We start from the raw sequence: 13,629 nt of genomic DNA, 5'->3' as shown, positions 1-13,629 counted from the left end.
CACACCGCGCGGCTTGTTACGACAGCGCGCCCCAGTAACTGCGGCCCGTGGCTGCGCCAGCGCGCGGCCAAACAAACAAACAAAATTCTGCAAGCCCGCAGCGCGCCGCGCCGGCCCCGTGCCCCAATTACATGGTCACGCCACTTGCGCTGACGAGTGAACAGAGCAGCCAGCCCAGAGTCCCGTCAGTAAAGTCCCTAAATTTGATTTCAACAACCCTGCAAAATTTCAACCCGCGACATAACCCTCCCCTCACAGAGCTCGAGCCCCATCGAGCTACCTCAAAATTACAAATTGTCTTTTTCCATTAAACCATAACTATAAATTCCTCATTTCACAAAAATAATAATTTTCTTAGTTCCTTGCTGTCTGAACATACATCTAGATTCTGCATAAGATTTATTTTAAAACAACAAGTATTCATAAAATTAAATGTAAAACTTTTATCTGGTTTGTTCTCACAGGAACCTTCAGAGGCTCGAGTTCTCAATTCTAAAAAAATTGTTCTGTTAGTGAAGCTCTCTTTACAAATTAAATTACTGTTCTTAGTTTCTCAGTATTCGTTAAACAATGTGCAAATTCTTGATAATTATTATTTTTTTTTTTTTCGGTTTCCGTTTATTACCATACTTCTTTCGTTCTTCAAAAAAAATTAAGTGTCCTTACAGTGTTTCAATTAATTAAACTCTTATCTCGTGAAGGTTGGTGCAACTCCTCGAAGTCAGTGTTGTCGAGAAGAGTAGCTCCCTGGGCTGGCCATCAGCAAACACCACTCAACTCCAACAGCTACTGGACTGGCTTCCAGGGCAGCTCACAACTTCTCCCCACATCTGCTTCGGAGTTGTGCCATCCTCATCACGAACAGATTACAATTCTGAAACATCATCAACAGGCATTACCATCACGCCTGACAAATACAAAACTAACTACTAAACTGCAATCGATGGGCAAGGATGCAAACACACAAAAAAATAAAATTAATTAATACAACTGCTAACATAAAGTATCCCACCCTTAGCATAATCTAATCAGGCAAATAATTTGATAGGAAAAACTTAAGGAAGGGAAACATGACCTCCAATGATTTTCCCTAACTCTTGAGTCTTGATCTTCTCTATACAGCAAATAGTCCCCACGAAGTAACTGGGTTGAAGGTCAGTTCACATGACCCACCCATAACCTCTTCTACTCTTCTTTTCTTCTGGGGGCAACCACAATGCCCACCAATCTCTCTCCATGGTGCCGAACCAGCTATCCCATGAGAGTAAACAACGTAGTCAATAGGAGCGCAGAGGGGAAACACCAATCTCTGGCTTGTCGAGTCATAAAACTGCTTTATCTTCTTCTTCTTCTTCTTCTGAGTAAAACATCTGATTAATCTTGCTTCTATTCTTCCAAACAATAAAAGTTCATCAGGTATCTTCATGAAAAAACATTCTAACTAATAATAAGTATTTTTCTTCTTCTATTCTGTTAGATGTAATAGAAGGCCATGTTAGGGAGGTTATAGGGAAAAAGAGTGGCCAATTCCCACCCCATCACCCACCTAGATCATGACTAATTAACTTTTAAACTTTCTATTTCAAACAAATAAAAAAAAACATTTTTATTCAAATTTTTAAATTATAGCTACTTTTCCTTCATAACCTCAAAAGCAAATCAATAATTCTAAATGAAATTGTGATTTACTGCATCCTTGTTCCATCCGATCTGTTTGTTTATAACCTTTCTGGTAAAGTATAAAATTTTCAAACATTACTAATTCAAAAAAAAGTAAATTCTGGTGTCCTTCGAGTTACAATTAAATTTACTATTTCTTAGCTTGAAATAATTTAAGTTTTCAGAACTATTTCATTGTCTAATTCACAACACTTAAAAATCAACTCAAAACAACAAATCATCAAAATCAATAAGATCATCTGACCTACCTATCAGTACTGTGAACTTGAACTGTTCGTACACATTTATAATAAGCTATTGTATTTAAATTCCAACCTAAATAAGGTTTTAAAAAAAAACTACTAATCCCTCTGTAAATTAAGAAAATTAACTTTAAAAATTAAACTTAAGGTATTAGTTCTTTTTGACAGCTACCACAACTCACTAGTTCCATTACATTACTATAACCTAAAAAGTTCTGTAAATAATGTTTATAACAAAAAAACTCCAGTTACTGTCTTCCATAAAAAAATAAAACTTTACATGACCTTATTAATCTCCACTTGTAAGTCCATGGCTGCCAGCTTTCTCTTCTCTTGAATCTTCAGTCTTGGCTCTTGTTTCAGTGATCTTGTATCTTGTCTCTCGAACTCTTGTCATCTTGTAAACTGGACTGCTGCTCAGCTCATCTTAAGGAATCTGTAACAGTTTCAAAAATACATGTTAATTTAAATTACATAATTCCTGTTCTTTGGTCCTAAAAAAAAAATTGTATTATTAGTACACATTACCCTGAAACAACATTATTATTCATTGTTTATTACTTAAAAAAAATGCTTTACCATAAAATCCTTTTTTGTTCTTTTCATTAGGCCTATTTATTTTCCTTCTTCTTAATTAAATTCTGCTTCAAATGTTAATCCTAACTTAAGACCTACCATCTATTTATTATTCATTACCTACATTATTTATGTTACCCTAAACTTCCCATAAGTTTCTAATACTTCCTATCAAAGACATTCTCTCTAAAAAAAAATTTACTTGTGACTCTTAACTTAACAAACTTAAAAAAAACTTTTACACTAGACTTAACTTATTATTCATTCTTAGTTACTAAATTTCTATTTGTAAACTTTAGTACTTACAAACAAAAACTGCCTATTTCTCTCTACCTCTTAATCTCTTTCAATTATTACAATAATAATGTTACCTTGCATCTTTAAACTTTCTTCTTTTCAATTAAATTAGACATCTCATAACAATAAAAATTCTGCCTATACTCTTCTTATGGGTGTACAAACCAACAACAAAATTTCAAATTCTCAAGTTTCCTTATATTTAAATTATGCAATACAAATAACCTCTGTGGTGCCTGTACCCTTTAGGCCTACCACCTTCTCCTCTCACAGCATAACTCTTATTCCTCGGGGTCTGTATTCACTGTTCCAAATCAAATATCTCAAATAAATTAAAAACAAATTTATTATTTTAAGAAAACAAAAATTTACATTGAATTTACTATGGAGCCTGGAAATCTTAATGTCTCACAGCAGCTAACATGACTAAATCCCATGGAACCCCAGGTTTACATAACCTGTGCCCAAAAATTTAAGCATACCAGGCTTTCTCTGCACTGGTTTTACAGCATCACACACTATTTAGGGCCCCTGATCTGCCATCAGTCCCAAGGAGCTTTCCCACAACCCCTCTCTACACAAGCGCCTACCGCATTCCTCTCAATTGGCTATCGGTTTTACGGCATTCTTTTGAGATCCGACCATCAAGTTAGGGCTAATCGAACACTAAACCTCCATACTTCCAAACTAATGTAAATCAATTAAATTTTCTCTGTAAATTCTAAAAATCAAAAAAAATTATTCCAACATGCCAAAGAAACTTCCAAAAAAAATTCATAATCTTATCTTCAAACCATTAAAATAAAAATAAATAGATTACTCTGTTTTCTCCTTAATAACTGTAAACTGTCAACAAATATCATGTCGTAAATTTTAACTATGCTTACTGACTCTTAATCAAAAAATCTCATTTGTCCTAATTAATAAACAACCGATTTCCTTAAAATCTCACTGTATCTCTCACACTCAAACTTCACTGGCTGAATATCTCAATAAATTCAAAAACAAGTATCTAAACTCTTAAAGAAACTCCTCCCCAATTATTCAAATTACTTCACCTTATTTTATTTCATTACTTAAAACACCTTACTCAAAAAAATTAATTAATTATCTAGCTATCTTCCATTATTATTTATTTACCGAACAAAACTTTCTCCTAAATTAATTTAGTAAAATTCAATTTCACATTAGGCAAGTACACTAACTCTCTACAGCAATGTTTCTCATTTCCCTCCTTCCTAACTGAATCCAATCTTACTTAACCTCCAGGGAATTTACCTCACAAAATAACCAAATTCACTGTAGTGCCTATCTGCTATAGGCCCACTACACAGGGGGCTCTAACCCCACCAACAAACTTCATTGAAATGGTACCCTATCCCATACAGGATAGCCACTTCGGTACTACCATGGGGAACTCCTGCCCCAAACTACTCACAACTCTCAGGATTCTCCTGACCCTTAATTCCGTAGTCAGCCCATCTCCTATGGTCTGCGCTACAATTCCCTTTCTTCCCAGGGACACAACACCTCACCTTAGGGTCCCTCGCCTTAAAGAAAACATTAATTTTCTCTGTTCCCTTGGAGTAAATTCCCTCTACACACAAAAACTATCCTTCCACTTTTATCAATGCTTATTGATTTTATAGTGTACCTCCTTATTACTGTTTACAAATCCCAAAAAAATATTTTTAAAACCGAGGTAGGATTTAACTAACAAAACATAAACAACTTACAACGAAACACTTCTAGCCTATACATCATACACTTCTTAAATTAAATTACTTACATACTGAAAGTTCCTCTTCTCCTAAAACACACTTAAATTTAAATTTATTTAACCCATAGTCTATTTTCTTATCGCTAAGTTACCGTACAGCTGATCAAAACAAGGTCACGGCCGTCCACGTCTCTGTACGTGCTCGTGACGTCACCGAATTCCATCAGGTGCGCCAACCCTCGCTTGCGGTTCCTCCGTTCTCCGCTAGGTCTCAGCACCTCCCCGTCACGTGTTCACTCTGCCACGTCCACTGACGTGTCGTTCTGAAACAACTCTCAACATTTTTCTAATTAAAACAAAACATCACTATAAATTCTATAACTCTCTTTTACATAAACTCTCGTTTTCTCTTTAATTCCTTTCTAACGTTTATCCTTCCCTCGACTGATTTAATTCGTACGTCTCGTCTCCTACGCGCACGAAAACAAAACAAACTTCTCTTGAAAATAATTCCTATTTACGACAAAAAACTTTATTTTAAATTATAATTCTCTTAACCTACAATCTTAAAATGAACTTCAATTAAATTAAACCACTTGCATTATCTCTAATAAGCATTTAACTTATAACGTATTCTCCTCACGTAATAATCCCCGATATAAATCTACAATAAATTCAACGACTTAAAACAACTTATCACTATAAACTTTATCCTTACAAGTATCCTCAAATAAACATCTGTTACGTCAAAAAAAAAATCTCAAAGACTTCCTCCACTATAGACTAAAATTCCGTAATCCTCTCCTCAAGTAAACTCTTAATAACCTGCTATCAGAAGCTGAAACTAACTTAATAATAAACATAAAAATCTACCTCTCTCTCTCTCCAGAAATAGAACCTATCCGGCGAACTCTACCATTTCTGTCACGTGCACCTAGCCGGTGCCACCGCCATTTCTGTCACGATCCACTTTCAGAGGGGGGAGAGAATCGTAGCTCTTTACATAGAAACAACTCGCTTGGCATCAACTAGTCTTAACTTCATAAAATACTTTACTGTACCTAGGATCATAGGTTCGTCATCCCGTACAGGATGTCTGGTGAGAGCTGAACTAAGGAGATTTTGCAAAATAACATAATACTTAATTAAAATTATTTTATTCTTAAAGTCAAATACTCAACATCATTTTAAAGAACATTTAAATAGCGGGATTACAATTTAAAACAATAATCTCTTTACTTCCTTAACGATTGAACGACCTTACAAGAGAGAGAATGAGAGAACTTCACTAAACACTTCCCTAGTCCTTCCGAATACCTCAAATCATAATTAATACTTAAAATTAAAACAAAGATAAGTCCATACTCACATTTTCCGAAAAGCCTTTCTTGATCGATTACTTTAAAAAAATAACGTAGGGGCCTCTCCTGCCCTTGAAATCCCGAACGAACATTACATTTTAAAAACTATGACGCGTGACCCCTGACGAGGGCCATAGCCTCCGCCCGAAAGCTTGACGACTACATTATGACCTAACTTAAATTAAACGACTCGTGGCCTCTGGCGTCGACCATAGCTTCCGCCCGAAAGCTTGAATTCCTACATCACGAACGAACTAACAACTCGTGACCACAGGTGAGACGCATAGCCTCCGCCTGAGTGAGCCTGAATTCCTACATCACGAACGAACTAACAACTCGTGACCACAGGTGAGACGCATAGCCTCCGCCTGAGTGAGCCTGAATTCCTACATCACGAACGAACTAACAACTCGTGACCACAGGTGAGACGCATAGCCTCCGCCTGAGTGAGCCCCGAGTCACCACTCACTTGCGCTTAAATTCGCGCGCCCTGCCGCGCCTACCATAACAAAAGCTCGTTATTGAAGTCAAATTTACTAAACAACTAACTAGAACATCTGGGAAGACTACCCCCCCTCTACCCCAATGTGCAGGCCACACCGCGCGGCTTGTTACGACAGCGCGCCCCAGTAACTGCGGCCCGTGGCTGCGCCAGCGCGCGGCCAAACAAACAAACAAAATTCTGCAAGCCCGCAGCGCGCCGCGCCGGCCCCGTGCCCCAATTACATGGTCACGCCACTTGCGCTGACGAGTGAACAGAGCAGCCAGCCCAGAGTCCCGTCAGTAAAGTCCCTAAATTTGATTTCAACAACCCTGCAAAATTTCAACCCGCGACAATATATTTACAATATTTTTGCAACCAGAAAAGTACAATAAAACTTATATCTGTTAGCATACCAGTATAAAGACACATTTTATTTTTTTTTGTATCCATCTGCCTACTAATGTTACCATGTGTTCTTTACGAATTTAAAAGAAAGAGAAGACATTTTATGTATCGTAACTAAAAAGAAAATTGGAGTAAAAACCAGAGGGTACTAACTTTATAAATATTTAAGATGTTTTATCCTGTAGTATTAAATTTCAGAAACATAACACCCATTACTAACTACCAGTACTAACTTACTAAACAACTTACTTCACATCCGTCATGAAAAAAACTGTGACACATATTGACGATAATCTTTTAAATACTGCCTCAATATTTTAACAGCATGTGCTCAAGAAATAATTTCCAGAATGGTGACATAAACTATCGAACTGTTAATTACTACTGGCATATTATTAACTAGTAGATGCGTATATTAGGTTCAATAAACGGAGATAATTTTTACTGATATGTGCTTCGTGATCATTCGGACTCCGACAGCTAAATATTCTAATGTAACAAACAATAAAGACAAACACAAATTTACGTACCACGCACCACGTACCCTGAAGTATATTATGTACCAATAATATATATATTTTTTAATTTTATAAAAATATTCAGTTTGGTGTCCCATGCAGCACCTGTCAAAAATATCATTTCAACTTGAGAAGAACATTCTTCAATATCAAAGTTACATTTCTTCAGGGCAGGTTATTTTTCCATCCTCGTCTAAGACATCAGGCAAGGTATAAGGACATTAATAAAGTTTTAAATTTATATAATTAATAAAACAATACAGATAAACTATTAAATTCGTATGCAATGTAGTTATTGGTTTGTTATATTACGTTATTACAGTTTTAGAAATTTACGAATTTATTTACGAATTATTTTCAAGTGAAACTTATTTACAACCGGTATTGTAGGTCGAGGCAGACCATACCGAACATTGCAACCCTTAGGAGTGGGACACTCGTAGACGGAGAGGGAGTGGGGAAAAGAGAATAACGAATTAGTAGAGAGTCGGACAACTGCAAGACTCTTTTCAGGTCTATCGCAGCCATGTTTGTTACGACTGTGAATCTCCCGTATGACACCTACATTTTATTTTTTCTTTCGAGAGTTTATTGAACCATGAATTTTTCACTTTTTACACGCGTGGCAGGTAAACTCACATGATTTAATTATTTTTAATAATATAAATATTTGCATTACGCGTATTAAATGTTGCGAAGAACGAAACTGGGCGATTACCTCCTTTGAGTAATGATTACAGTTAAAAGCAAGTCTGGCGAAAACGAGATAGAACACGGCAATAAATTTGTTGAGTCAGGGGGGGGGGGGGGGGAGGAATACGTAAAACCTCAGACAAATCCCCACAAGGGGTGACGCAACGTTACGGGAACCCCGCGGTTATGAATAATTACACAGGATCACTTCTGGCGAGATCGCGCCGCTGCTGAAACACACACACACACGCACACAAACTCGTGTTCCCCTTTCCCAACCCTTACTCTGGTCGGTACGTTTCCCCCGTGCTTAGGCGTAATTAACAGTAATCCCCCTCCCCCCTCGTCGTGAAGAGGCGCGCGTCTGGCGACGGCCGGCGAACAAAGCAACTCTCCCAGGCGCCCGACGGGACGACAGCCCGGAGTTCCCGTGGGCGGCGCTCGCTCTCAGAGCCGCACAGCGAGTCGGCAAAGTTAAATGAGTTTTGGATTTAGTCAAGTGCAAGAGAAGATCTTTCAGGGGGCGAATGAACGACGGAGTACTTTTTTACAGAGGGTAGGAGATAAAAATAAAATTAAGTAAAAGTTGGGGGTGGAGCACCCACCCGCCCAGGATTTCCGCGTTCGCCAATATTGGCGAGGCCATGCCTGTTCCAACTTGTGCCCTGCGCCCTTACGTGCGACGAGAGTTTCTGCGCGAAACAACAGCGCTGGGATTAGAGCAGACGGCACGTCCACGTTGGAACTCCGCAGGGAAAAAGAAAATTTCATTACTTTTCTAACAGATACAAACCGGTTGCCAAGACATCGTTTTTTAATACTAAAAGAAATATACTATAACTCTGCACAACACATGGCTATGGTTATTGTTGCATATACGAAATACGTTCTTCGAGATAATACTGGTCACTTCTTTCAAAAATTTGGCGCATAATTTTATATTTTGATTAATGTTTCATTCAAGCATAATTTTTCGAACAATGGAAAAGATAACCGAATATTCAACAATTTGACTTTTTTGTTTTATTATGCTTATTAATGTGCGCAGATTATACTGGAAAACTATTTAGAAAACTGTTTCTAATAACTATAACTATTGGAGGTTCTAGGACAAACCAGCATTACTGCGCACACTAATTTGTAATGATGCAGTTGTTTTCATTTAAAAGTTCAAATTAAAAAATATTTATCCGTTTACATAAACTATTCCTATTACAGTGCGAGGTGCAAAGGGATTACATAAATACATACTGATCGTCCAAACTAAGCTTGTTCTACGCCCGATTTCGGTTTAAAATATGAGAAAATCCAGATCAATTCGTTGTCTCATCATTATAACTGCTAGTCAGCACACCGCGTTTTAAATTCTTGAATTTTATGTTGGCTAGTAAGTTCCCTAAGAATACAAAATATAATTAGTATGGATTCTTTTTAACTAGAATTTGTCTATTTTTAACGTAATCATGATTTTTCACCCTTCCATCACGACCAAACTACCACTTCGAAGCATGAAACCAAAGTTGTGTTAGTTGCGAACAATTTAAGTCAATTAATTAATATTTGCGTTAAGAGCCGTTGAACTTGTTGCAAATTTGAGTTGCTTTACTTTCACTACGTTAAATAATATATTGTATTATTTTGGCACATTTAATCAACAAAGTTACATTTTTAACATTAGTGGGCTGTAAAAAGAAGGGGAATAAAATCGATTCTAGCTATAAATCATCTTAGGTTTTGAGAAACAGCTACAGGTTACTTCAATGATATGGTTTGAGTAACTTTCAAAAAAGGTTACTATTTTTTATATTAGCTATCTAAATACTCAAAAAGTTTGAAAAAAATTAAATGCTAATTAAAATTAAATAAATTATTCTAAAAGAAATCTAAAACATATCATGAAGTGATCAGTTGCATTGCCTCTAAAACTAAAAAGGTTAGTTCTGTAATTCATATTAATCTAATTTGAACATCCTAGAAATGTTAAAAATGTAATTATACTGGATAATTACATAATAAAAAAATATGTAATACGTACTTTATTTTTGTTTAAGTGAAGCCACATTTAAAGTCTACAAGTTTAACCCTGTTTTATTTTAATTATATATGTATATATATATAATCAATTACTAACAAGATACCGGGTGCATTAATAATTCCAAGTTTCAACCAAAATCTGTTTCATATACATTTAAATAAATTGAGATAAATTGAATTTGAAATGTATGTTAGTCAATAATAAGCAAATAAAAATAAATCTTATTAAATGTATTCATATATCTAAACACAACGCATGTTTAGTGCATTAAATATTTATACTATTTTTTATTATTTATTTCAATAAAAAAGATATTAATGAATTATAAATAAATAAATAATGTTAATTTCTTCAAGCTCCAGAGTTGTGTCTCATAACCAAAGACAAACCTAACCAATTAGTTAGTTGTAAGGCACCCATGGCGTCCGTTGAAAAATTATGAATACAACCAACTACTTAATTCGTCTCCTTAAGAGGCCACTCCAGTGTTTCAGGGGCACTACGCAACCCGCGTTAACCTCATAAGATTCAATGATATTTTCATTTTGCTTATAACTTATTAACTAATATAGATTTCGAAATGATGCTTGCTTGATATGTAAGACAACGATGCTCTTATCAAAGCCCCTTTCTTCAAAAACGTGCATAAATTATGGTTCAAACCTAGACAATACACTTATGCATATTAGTAAAGATTAGTATAAAACCCTAATTTATGCACGTTTTTGAAGAAAGGGGCTTTGATAAGAGCATTGTTGTCTTACATATCAAGCAAGCATCATTTCGAAATCTATATTAGTTAATAAGTTATAAGCAAAATGAAAATAGCATTGAATTTTATGAGGTTAACGCGGGTTGCGTAGTGCCCCTGAAACACTGGAGTTGCCTCTTAATTCGTATACACAAAATATTTATTAAAATTCAATTCCTTTTAATATTTTGATTTATATTAGTGTTATTGATGAACTGGCGTAAATTAAATATTTCATTAAATTTTTATTTAAGATTTAAATTTAAAATTTACTTACATAACTTTATTAATTATTTGTATTAATATAGCAATGTGAACCAGTCTTTTATTTAATCCTAATACATTATTTTTGTGGCTAAATTAGAAAGTTGGTTATTTAAATTGATTTTCATCGATTCATTCAATATTTACTTAATTCGCGAAGTTAATATTTAACTCACCGATGACATGCAGGAAAATGGATTACCCAACACTAAGATGTAGGCATTTAAGTTAAACTTCTCTGTTGGCTTAATTATACGTCTTTTGGTGCGACAAATATACTAAATTTAACACTGAGAGTCGTCAGCAGCCAAAACGTGGAAACTAAACCACGGTTCACTACCTTATCACTGAAAAATTCTGGAACTATCGGCTTCGTCAAAATATGACGCTGTGTCCCCATGCGAGCCAAGAAGTCTCTCCCAGAAATCTAGCGCAATCTTCAAACAATGTTAAAATAAAAAAAATTAAAAATACTATCTTTGCGCCACAGACTCGGGAGCAATGCTAGGTGGAACAGGTTAGCAAAGAGCAATGAAAATGTTACACTGTAAGCGTATGAAAACAGAATTCATACAATGTTACAGAGTCAGTCAGTCAGTGGTGAGCGCGAATATATATATATATATATATATATATATATATATATATATATATATATATATATAATGATTTATAAAAAGGGCGGCCTTTGTTTCAGTGTGGGAGGAATTTAGGGCTGGTTTGACGTCACTCGACAGCTCTCTTCTGTCGCTGCCCACATCACCACGTGACCCGGCGTGATGACAGGCCGATTATTAATGCCGTGATGGACGGAAATCCTTTCCTGGACGAAGGGGGGGGGGGGGGGAGCTAATAGGAGAGAGAAAGTGACGAGACGGCCCGTGGAGTTGGCTGAACTGGCGGCGCGCTCAATTGCGCGCACGAGGTTAAAGCGAGCTTCACAATTAAAATTAAAAAATAATAAGCGCGTGCATAAGCAGGAAATGCACACGACCGTGAACACTACCTGTACAAAATTGTCTCACAATTGAGTTCTTAAGCGTTAATTTTAGCCAATGAAATCTCTCGATGAATCTAACACTTGTTGGTACATAGTGTTAGTAAATAAATTTTATAAGTATGACAAACTGTTTCTAAACATTTTTTTAGCAAATCATAAATCATATTAACTTTTAATGAATCTAGAAAATAATATTCAATTTTTAGTGATTTATTTACTTATTTTTAAAGCAGGTGTTAACTCTGCACTGCAATACTGTGACGATTTCTTGCAAGCATATTATCAATAAATATAAACGATTCCCAACTCTTGTTAAAACGCCACCTTACTATTCTCTCATTGGCTGTTGCCTGATCATTTACCTCAAATGCGCACCCCTCCCGCTAATGCACACGACTGTTCTGGGTGTTGTGAATCAGTGTGTTTACTGTTATTTACTCAGTTATTGTGATTCCAGTTTTAAATCTGTCGTGAGACACAAAAAATTTTCCGTTTGGCACGCATAAGCAAATCACGCGATTTTATATGCATCTTACGGTCGCATAGCGTAGACCATAAGCGCTTCTTTTAAAATGATGTAAAACATAAATACAAGCAAGCACATCACTGTAAAGTATACACCGTATAACTCTCTTAATTAGACCCCCTTTTAATTCGGAACTTCGGATAATTACCCGGACAGATTCAGTGAAAAACTAAAAATAATAAAAATAAGGCCACATGATTGGTTTGGGTATCTCTCATATTTGTTACCGACCACCTTAAGTTACCAAGCACACAACTGTGTTGCGTTGCAACTGTAATAATAGTTTTATGTTTCCGTGCGTCTGTTTTACCACTTTCAGGTTTCGTTCTTAAATTATTATGACTCCAATTTTTTTCAAGTTGACAGTTATTGTAGCTACCACCGCAAAGTCACTTAATAAACAAAAAAACTTTAGTTATATCATATACTTATTTTAAATACTGTACAAACACGTGGAATTTGGAAGCAAAGTAATTTAGACTACTACACCATTAAAAAAGAGATACGCCAGCGCGTGTATGCAATCCCGCACAACACCACTGTTGCACAGGTGGCGCAGCGCGCAGGCGCCTCCACCACGGAAACTGGAGACCCATTGTGGGAGTCAGCCCGCAGGGATAAGCGCGCACAAAACACTCCCCGGAGAAACGAGGCTCGGAAGGAAACATTAGCAGCGCGAGAAACGAAGACGTAACTTATACTCCGAGGACAAATTACCCCCTGAAGGTAAGAAAGAGGCAACACTGTCGCAGATTACGTTACAACCCAAACAAAACCGGGCAAAATTTGAATGCCTTTGAGAAGATGTTAAATTACAAGATCAATAAGCTGTTGTTACTAAAACTTTCAGGAAAATTCAGCACAATTATTTTCTCATTATCTCAAGATGTAGCCTTTTGAAACGGGTTAGTTTTATTACTTAAAGTTAGGTGTATCTGTTCACATTTAATTTGAAAGTATAAACAATTGTTCGTTATACTTACTTTAAAGAAACTGCTTAGTAAAACTTCAAATTACACCATTATTGAACACAACTTTAAAAAAATTAAAGCAAATGAATTAAAAATATATTTTAAA

General features: G+C 35.9%; 2 long non-coding RNA genes across 2 annotated transcripts in view; both read right to left on the bottom strand.

Moving 5' to 3' along the window:
- The window catches only part of LOC134534703 (uncharacterized), a 431,047-nt gene that overhangs the window by 22,320 nt on the left and 395,098 nt on the right, over nt 1-13,629 (bottom strand). The gene's annotated exons all lie outside the window — the stretch shown is intronic.
- On the bottom strand, nt 596-5,009 carry LOC134534700 (uncharacterized). The gene is made up of 2 exons (XR_010075526.1): nt 4,585-5,009; nt 596-2,358 (listed from the first exon to the last, which is right to left on the bottom strand). It is a non-coding gene; the product is annotated as an uncharacterized LOC134534700 (long non-coding RNA).

Source organism: Bacillus rossius, chromosome 8 (genome assembly GCF_032445375.1).
Source record: "Bacillus rossius redtenbacheri isolate Brsri chromosome 8, Brsri_v3, whole genome shotgun sequence".
Classification (NCBI taxonomy): domain Eukaryota; kingdom Metazoa; phylum Arthropoda; class Insecta; order Phasmatodea; family Bacillidae; genus Bacillus; species Bacillus rossius.
The sequence above is the reverse complement of the archived record's forward strand: the minus strand, read 5'-3'. Positions and strand labels throughout refer to the sequence as shown.